This window comes from Ixodes scapularis, unplaced genomic scaffold (assembly GCF_016920785.2).
Source record: "Ixodes scapularis isolate PalLabHiFi unplaced genomic scaffold, ASM1692078v2 PGA_scaffold3__209_contigs__length_174095766, whole genome shotgun sequence".
Taxonomy (NCBI): domain Eukaryota; kingdom Metazoa; phylum Arthropoda; class Arachnida; order Ixodida; family Ixodidae; genus Ixodes; species Ixodes scapularis.
In genome coordinates this window covers 138,979,659-138,989,504 of record NW_024609868.1, presented here as the reverse complement: position 1 = coordinate 138,989,504, position 9,846 = coordinate 138,979,659, and positions in this window count along the sequence as shown.

Genomic DNA, 9,846 nt, shown 5'->3' with positions numbered 1-9,846 from the left:
TAGATGTCCCATTCACCTTCTTGCACAAGCTAGAAAGTCTATTCGGCGCGGAGAAAACAACGTCTACGTTGACTCTATTGACCATTTTCTTGAGCTTGTGGGATAGGTTGTGGATGTAGGAAACTATGACTGGCCTTGTGGTGCGGTCTCTAGTTCTGCGTGTAATAGCTCCTTCCTGCTTAACCTCCTTGAGTAGGACTTCGGCAACGGAAGTTAATAAAGAAGTGGGGTAGCCCGCTGAAACCAATCGAGAAATTTCTCGGTTGGTTTCAGCGGGCTACCCCCCGTCTTTATTAACTTCCGTTGCCGAAGTCCTACTCAAGGAGGTTAAGCAGGAAGGAGCTATTACACGCAGAACCGCACCACAAGGCCTGTCATACTTCCCGACATCCACAACCTATTCCACAACCTCGAGAAAATGGCCAATAGAGTCAACGTAGACGTTGTTTTCTTTGCGCCGAATAGACTTTCAAGCTTGTGCAAAGAGGTGAATGGGACATCTAGTCGACCAGTTGGATGTATCAAAAAACCACCAGACCAAGTTCGTGCCCTGCAATGAGGGAGTAATCTATTCCTTTCCCCTCACATGTTGCAACTGTTACATCGGACAGACGGGTCACTGTCTAAATGACCGACTTCGTGAGCATTAAAATCACAGGATCCTGGGAAAGTAGCGCCATTGCCTTCACTACCTGCTAGCAGGACACAAACGGATACTAACATACAGACGACCCAAACCTATCAATACGATTGGCTAATCAGTCTACGTTGCCATTGAAATCGCCATCTTGGTCCATTTAAATCTTCGAAGCTTTCAGAGGGTCGTTCTAAACCAGTCGCGCCAAGATTACCATGAAGCATCATCCTACTGGAGACGTTCCTAGCCAATATAAGAGGCTTTTGCACTCTGTATGCAATCAACCTATTATTCATGCCCATCTCCTTGAATCTTTTACAATTGCATTGTTCTTCTTGCGTATTTCAAAACAGTAAACGTATTTTTCAGTGCCTCCAAGCACCGAGACAGCATCTGGTGGTGGTACGAAGGTGTACGCTTGTTTCGCCGGTGTGAAATTAGCAAAATCTCGGTATACAAAAAAACACTCCATAAAGCTACCCGTCACCAGCGGATCTAGATCGGCTTACCAAGAACGGAGGGGTCAAGGAGAAATTGCTCATTTCACGGACCAAGATGGCGACCACACGGGGAACGTGGCGTTACTTTCCCAGGATCCAGCGACTTTAGTGAGCATAACAGCAATGTCATAAATGCTAACTCGGGTCATTTAGGCATCCACTGCAGAGAGTGTGGATGTTCTCCCCTCCTGGACCACTCCACTATACTTGGATGTAGCGTTTAAAAACTGACGCGAGAAATAGTAGAAACCGCTGACATTGTAAGGCTAGATAGAATATATGTTAGTAATTCTTCGCTAGCCTTAACGGAAAAAGAGCTGAACTACATAGCACAAGGACAGTAGCAACGTCCGCTGTACAGGGAATTCATTATTTTTCTTCCTTCTATATTTTTTCTTGCTTGTATATTTGTTTTTAATTCTTCTTTCGTTCTTTCCTTTTTTTTTCTTTTTCATATGATCCTCGGTTCTTTTGTTTGACTGCCATTTGCATCGGAGTGAAGGAAGATGAAGATGATGAATAATACACTTGAGTTGTCAGCCAGCGCTGAGTAAGTATTCTTCCTGTGTTTGCATGAAATTACTTTTAAGTGTGTCTGATCTTGTGCGCTGTGAAGCATTATTATGGATAACCAAATCGCCCAAGCTGAAGTTCTGACCAAAACAATGCATATTTGAAAAAAAAAAGTATAATATATATTTTGCCCCATTTAGCAGAGTTTACTGCCGAGGGTACCTGCACACCTTAAGTCAGACTTAGAGATTTTTTTTGGCCTCGGCCGACAAATGCGGTTCTATTCTTGGTCGCTTGTCATATTTCGTGGGAATAGTAAAGTAAATGAAAATAAGGCAATCTTTCTTGCAGCCGAAAGCTGCAAACGAAATTCGTATACCTTGATGAACGACCTGGAAATAAAAATGGGTGGTGGCCGAATGGTTTAAGGTATCAAATTTTAAACTTAGACTGTGTAGTTGTGGTTTAAGTCCTCCTGGTGTATATTTGTACACTTATTAATTAAATATATATATATATATTTTTTTTTTAAATTTTTGAGGCACTAGCACATAATTTATACTATAATTCATCTTCAGAAGCGTATTAATTATACTCCGCGGCTTCCTAGGGCTCGTAATAGATTCTCAGTAAGAGTGACTTTCAATATTTTTTTTCTTTCTCTCGCTGCTGCTTGCCTCCTCACCGACTCGAGACAAACGACTTGACACGAAAATAAGAAAAAATGCGTTTCAAATGTGATGAAGATCAACATTTCCAAGTTGCACCCCTGCTTCATGCCCCGACCATGCCACCATACCATACCTGAGTGCAGTGACGAATGGTCCCAGGTGCTACTACCCGACCGTATTTGGCCTCAAGGTGTGGTGCGACTCATGCAGCACCTATGCTTCGTGATGGAGCGTGTGCGCGAGGTGCGACCTGCTAGAGCTGTGAAAGCTACAGCTTTATAGCCTGCAAAGGGTGGGAAGATCCGCCTCCCTTTGTAGAGCTTGCAATAGCTCACCAAGAACCTATTGCAAACACTACGGAGCCACAGAGTGTGAATCAAAGCCCTTCTGAATGTGAACTAGTCTGAAAATTATGCGTCTATACATTAAAACTAAAAAAAAAGTATATATATATGTAAATATGTACTAAAAAAGGCAAAAGAAAGTGTCCACGTGGGATTGGATTTCAGAGCTCCAGTGCTCTTGATTTCACTTCCCTAATGCCCCCTTCAGAGGGGGCAACATTTCCAGCAATTTTGAGGTTGCTGGCGGGTTGTTCCCTAGGTTTTCCCAGATCAACATGAATTGCTGAGGTCGGGTTCGGCTCGAAATGGACGAGCAACTCGAGCAACTAGGAGAAGCGTGAAGCGGCAGCAGCTGATCAGGAATGCGATATTTTCGCGTGACAACCCTGTGATGGTGATGATGACAGCTAAAGACTTGGTTCTGGTTTGAAGGGAATAGTTTTTGGAAATAAACCGTTCTAAAAAAGATTAGTTAGTATTTTCAGCACAATTTAAATCTATGAAAACACGTTTTTTTATATAACTGTGAAACTAAATAGTGCAAGGAAAATCGAATTTGATGATGATGATGGCAAGTCGTAGCAATTCGGTTGCTGCGTGTAATCGCGGGCGACCTGTGTTTCTGGTGTTGCGACGTCAAGTTGCTGGGTGAAATTGCCCCGTCTGAAACGGGTCTTATGGGCCCGCTTCAGACAGGGCAATTTCACTCAGCACAAGGCCCGCTTTAGACGGGGCGATTTCACCCAGCAACTTGCCGTCGCGACACTAGCAAGACAAAGCGACTGAATTGCTACGACTCGCCATCATCATCATGAAATTTGATTTTTCTTGTACTATTGAGATGCACAGTTCTATATATATATATATATATATGTAAACATGTTTGTATATCTTTAAATTGTGCTGAGAATACTAACTCATCTTTTTGAAAGAGTTTATTTCCAAAAACGATCCATTTCAATCCAGAACTAAGTTTTCAGTTGTTATCATCACCACCACAGGGATGTCACGTGAAAATATCACATTCCCGATTGGCTGCTGCCGCTTCAAACGTTTCCGAGTTCTCAGCAATTTGTTTTGATCTAGGGAAGCTATGGAACAACCCACCAGCAACCTTGAAATTGCTGGAAAAGTTAACTCATCTGAAACGGGCCTAAGGCGCCCTATTGTCTGGTACATAGACCATTTAGGAACGGTTGGGTGTTTAAACGTTACACTACCATTTTTACAAAAAAAAAACCCATAAAAACTGATTTTAGAGGAAAAATGTAAGGAAAGGGAATGTACCATTATGTTCAGTGAAGTTCGGTGACATGAGTGGGGACTCGAGCAGGAATGCAGTTATCCTTGGTGCGACCCCATGAGACTGTCTTGCTGCCTTTGCTGGTGCTTATCTAACTAAAGTACCTGTATAAAAAGTAGAGGAAATATATGTGCATAACACTCATTATTCACAAAAAAAATATGTCGACATCAAAAAAAAAAAAAAAAACTATCGCAGGCGTCTTGTACGCATGCCGGGACACACTTCAAGACAATTGGCTTGTGTATGTGCAATCGTAAACGTTGGGTTCTGTACTACCCAACAAACAAACATCAATTCTATTCAACGTGGTGCACGGAATGACCCTGCTTTTTTAAAAGAAGGAAAGGGTATCATCCGAGAAAGATCATAAAAAACCAGTGATCCCTCTTTTCAAGGAGCGGCATATTGACGTGGCATGCCGTGCCAGTGTCGCCATACGTAAAGCCAAACAAGAAATGCTGGGAAATAATCAACATAACCAAAAAATGCTTCTCAGAGTGTAAGGATGTCTTCTCTTTTGCGTGGAGATCTTGGAAGAAAAAGAAGGGAAGCAGACCTACTTCTGAAATGCAGGGGATATTATTCAGCACTTCGACAATCTGGTAAAGTGAGCTATCAGCGGCGAGTCCTAAAAGCACCTCGAAGAGCAAGCCAGATGTCTTCAGCTCATCGTAGTAAATTAAAAGGTAGGCCCCCAGGCAAACCCTCAATCACGAGAACCAGGTAAGACAAACTTCCGAAGACAGACAGTAAGCCAGGAGAGTGGAATGTTAGAGATGATCATTGAATCACAAAAAAATCACAACTAAATCTAAGGAAACTAGGGAAGAAAGACGAAACACAAGTGGGTCAAAATGCAGAACAAGTGAAAGTATGTTAGTATTTCTAAAAAAATTCCACATGCAATAGCTGAGCGAATTTCCAAGTGCACTTTTACTAGCTCGTGCGCCATAAGCCCTACAGAAACAGTAAGCAAGTAACGAATCAGGACTGATATGTTTGCATGAACAAATAATCGTGGCATTTTCAGTCCACAGAGGTGCAATTTATATTTTTTTTGGACAACAATATGTAAAATGCGGCGTGTTCAGAGCCAATTTCTGAAATAAAGTAAAAACAATGCTACACAACACACAAAACCGTTTTTCCAATTAAATTGATCCTTTAAAGTTAATTGCTTGAATGCGATTTTGGATTAAGGTTTTGGGGTGTCCAATCCGAAACGTTCAATCTGTGTCGTCATAAACGTTTCCGGGAATGAGGCAGAATAATTACAAGTAATACTCCTTGAGGAAACAGTATTCGCGACGTGACAATGACAACTCATCTCAAAATAACCAAATGTCTATTGATAATAATAATGTTCATAAACCGGCGAGTCTCTCTAAGTTGCACATCGCTAAAACCGCAGTCGACAGAAATATACAGACCGGGCAACAACACGAACGGCTAAGACGTGCTGCGTTGTCTCTTTATTACCGTCGTCACCGGTCTTAACCGAGTGCCACAGAATGTATCTCCAGGGTCCTTGATTAAATATCTTCCAAGAAAGTGATATAAGGCTTAGCAGGCGGACGATTATGAACACGCTAGGCGTTTATTAGACCGTCAAAACAAGCACCGTCTGAACCGCTCTTCCATTGCCTTAATTCTTAATTAATACCATGATTCCTAATTTTCGTGTAAAAGAGCCGAAAACATACAAGTTCTTTTGATATGTATAGTACATTAATGATGAAATATAACAGGTACGATTGTTCCAGACGGTAGTCATATTTGCCACCGTGGGTGTTAACGTCAGAGATTTACGTGAAATAATGTAATTTCAATGACGGCAATCTATTAGGGTAAGGGCCCGAAAATTTACGTTCTTAAGCTTTCTTTTCTTTTTTAAACAGGCGGTGTGTTTATTATGCAGTGCTCGATCCATAAGGATTATATAAATGAATAGTAATATACAAAATCACGTTTAATGAAACATGTTTCTTGAAATTAGATTTATACATATGATCATTAAAATAATCAGAAGTTTATTTACCGAAGCAAATCTTGATATATATATATATTTATCTGAAAGGGTTGCATAGTAGACTCTAATCAGATTCTTCATAGTGCCACTCGTTTCTAAGCCGACCCTTCAGGGGTTACTGTATGTGTACCAAAATGCCAAAATCCGTTTTCTTCTTTCAGTCAGTAATGTACTCTTTATTTTTTTTTTTTTTTTGTGTGTGTGTGTGTGTGTGTGTGGAACATTGGAACATCGTAACCCGTGCATATAGCTGCTTGGCAGCGTTCCGGGGGATCGGTTCAAGTTGCGGTTCGTATTTCGTATATGCAAAGATTTTCATCCAAGCCGTTTCCTTCTGTTTGTCTCCCAATCTAGGGCGGAACTGCTGCTGAAGGCGATAGCGTGGACAGTCTTTGCAGCATGTTCCGCCACCACATGGCCTTGAATGTCTTTCGGGGTCTCGTCATACTTATGTCTGCGCAGACGTTCGGGAAAGTTATTAGTTTCCCCCACATATGAGGAATCACATTCTGCACAAGGAATCCGGTAACCAGGCTTTAGTTTTTTCTTTAAGGGGACGATCCTTTGAAAGAAGAATATACTGGCCTTTGGTTGAGATTGGCTTACATGTAACTGCGATGCGGTACGGTCTCAGAGAGCGGGCGAGAACATCACTCGTGCCACGGGGGTACGTTACGCACATGGAGCTGGAGTTGTTTTTGTTCCTGGGAGCAGTAAGGTGAAGTCGTTTCTTGTATATCGGGTTGACAAATATTGTTGGAACTTATTTTTTTTTTAAGTTTTTGTTTTATACAATCGAGTTGTATTTTAATCAGGTCAAATAAGGTCAAACAAAATTTAATCAAACTAAATTCATTAAATGTCTTTGAAGTAGAAATTATTTAAGTTACTTGAACAGTTGTGTTTTATTTATATAAATATGACTAGAGAGAAAGAAGTCATTTTTGACGCTCTGCATGTTCGTATAAATTACGGAATATTCGATCAATCTTTTTGATCACTGAAAACGACACGTTTTTTCACAATTTTAAGTGCAGTTTAATTAACACGTTTATATTGGCGTAAACGCAGCATAGCAGAACATAATCAACGTATTAATACCCTGAGAAGACAGCTTTGGTTGGCTTTCTTTTTCCGTAATATTTTGCTTGTAGTAGCCGTACTACGTAGCTGAAAAGAAAGATGGACGCTATAAAAAGGTAAATGATTTTGCTCAGAAGCGTTGTTCGTGTTCAACTTTTTAAAATAATTTTTGCTGAATGATTATTCATTTTAAATACAAAATAAGAGAGCATAAAACGCATCAAGTGAGAAACCATTTATAAAACAATATTTTATATCTTATTTATGCGGGCGCCCATTGATTTATTTCACCGTAGTAAAACCGGCGTAATTCAATTTACGATTTAAAACATACTTCTTATTGTGGCTTTAAACGTCTTCATTTGTAATCGTCACCCTGGAGATTAATTAATGTCGAAGATCCCTAAAATATTGAAAGGTGAATTGTTTCGACACAAAGATGAATAGTGAAATAGAATTGAAATATTTTAAAAATAGTATGTTTGTTCTGTTCCTTTATGGCGAACGCAGTGTTTGGTCGGAGAAGAGTTGATGATCAGCGTATTTTGAATACGCATAAAAAAGGAATAAAACAATTCATCTCGTGAATTTAAAAATTAGTTACGTCGGAAACTCATGTACCGTAATTACAGCACCTCTTGCGCTTCAGCCGTTTTTTTGTATACCCTACCTGGGAAGCGTTTTCTAACACGTTTATATAGAAGTAAATGAAAATTATATAAAAAAACATAAAAAGCTGCAAAATAATAAAAAAAAGAGACACAGCTGCCTTTTTGCGGATTTTCAACACTCATTTGTTTCGCGTAGCAATATCTGGAAGCGCGTTCCGAAAGGCATCGACCTTACGAAACGCAGAGGGGTATAGCCCCTTCTGTTTTCTTTGAAGTTATGAATTTGCATTTTTAACGCGCCTTTTTGCCTGCTACGTTCCTCGAAGATATCTCCTCACCAGCCTGTACGTCACAAAGCTAAATTATGTTTTATTTATTTCCGCACTGTCCCGCAGCACCAGTATGGACTTGATTAAAGAACGACGGAAAGAAATCGCGAATAAAAAAAATATCGCGTGCATTTACGGTATAGCATTACGTGTGTCACAGCGACACGGCTTGGCACTCGCGTAATTGTCTATGATTGTGGTGTCTTTCTCGTTTCTGCCCCGATTTCTGAGTACGATTCTGAAATTTTTCACACCATTTTCGCTTCCGCTTTCTATTCCGTTCCTGCGCCTGACCTGCTCTCCGTCTACGACCTGCCTCGGCAATGCGCTGTGACTGTAAGTGGCGTGCTTCGCACAATCCAAGAAGTCTGCGAAGTCTTTTGTTAAAGAAAAAAAAAACAAGATACTTGTGTCAACCAATAGCCCATGGCATTTCTTTTGTTGCTTATAGGTTGTAAAACGTCGTTTACCAACGTATAACGAAATTACGATAACGGGAAACGGTAACTGTGTTACACATTGAATTAAAAAGAAAAAAATCCTCTTTAGCATTTTTTTGTTTGCTCGACAATGCATTCGCCTCGAAACCGTACCTGATAAAAAAATCACCAGAAAATTTGGAAAGTATTCGCAAAATATAACAATATTCGAAGGACAAGCACCTTCGAGTCAATTAGTACATATTGTATCTGATTCAAGATATAATAAAATGAGGCTTATTTTAACTAAGCATATGCATCTGTATGGGCATACGCAGATTTTGGTCACTTTTGTGGACTTGAGAGTGTGTAATCTATACGGACGAGCAATAAGGTGGGTCACTGAACATGAAAGGTTCAGACCAGGAAAGCTTGCTTTATAGTCAGTGTGAGAGCACTTTGAAGTAAAAAAAGGAGCTCAAGCTAAAACCAAAGTTAAAGAGTTCACCCCCAACCGCACTTATTTTTTTCTATTTTTAAAACATTCTGTACTCTTGACCTCAAACCAGTTAAGAGGCATGTCGCTTACATAAGACTGAAGACGCAAAGGACGAATTGGTGTCGAAGTGTAGTAGAGCACAACAGCATGGAGCACGTGAAGAAGGAAACTCCGCACTGCGCTCAGGGATAATACTTTATACGTGTTTCAGTATAGATGGCCACTGTACCATTCTGTAATATTGTACTTACTATTGTTCTGCGAGACTTGAACAACCAAGGTGAAGTCGTATTTCATTGGCAAATGAATAACTACTGAGAAAACAAGTCTTACCCATCTCAAGCGCAGACCGATCCATGGTTCTTAAAGCAACTTAGGCAGTGCTTAAGACGCAAGCTACACTATCATCATCTGAAATGGAAAACTGGATTATTGAATAGGCATCAAAAATATAGTCCGTGTCGAGCATTGGCGAAAAGATTGTTTGAGAGCGATAAGCGAGAGCGCGGTAACATTACGGAGCACCAATGAGCACACGGCCGCAGTGCCTACGGAAATATCTTAAGGCCATCACGAAAAATAATGTTGCTACTATCACACTGCAAGATGGCGAGGATTATTATTAAAGTCCTATTGAGGTTTTAAATTTTTTCCAAGCGTTTTCGCTCTTGGTTCAATACTAACTATTGCCTATTACCATACTCGGATAGAAAGCGCACATATTTTTGTCTCTCGTTCCAGCAACTGAAAGTGGAGTACTGGATGCCATAAGAAAATTGAAAGCGAAGTCGTCTGCAGGAGCGGTTGGAATGTCAAATTTTATAGAGAAGGGTTGTGCTCAACTACAGTGTCCAGTGTTGCTTCACATTTTTAATTTCTAAAATGAGTCAGGAATGTTTCCTGCC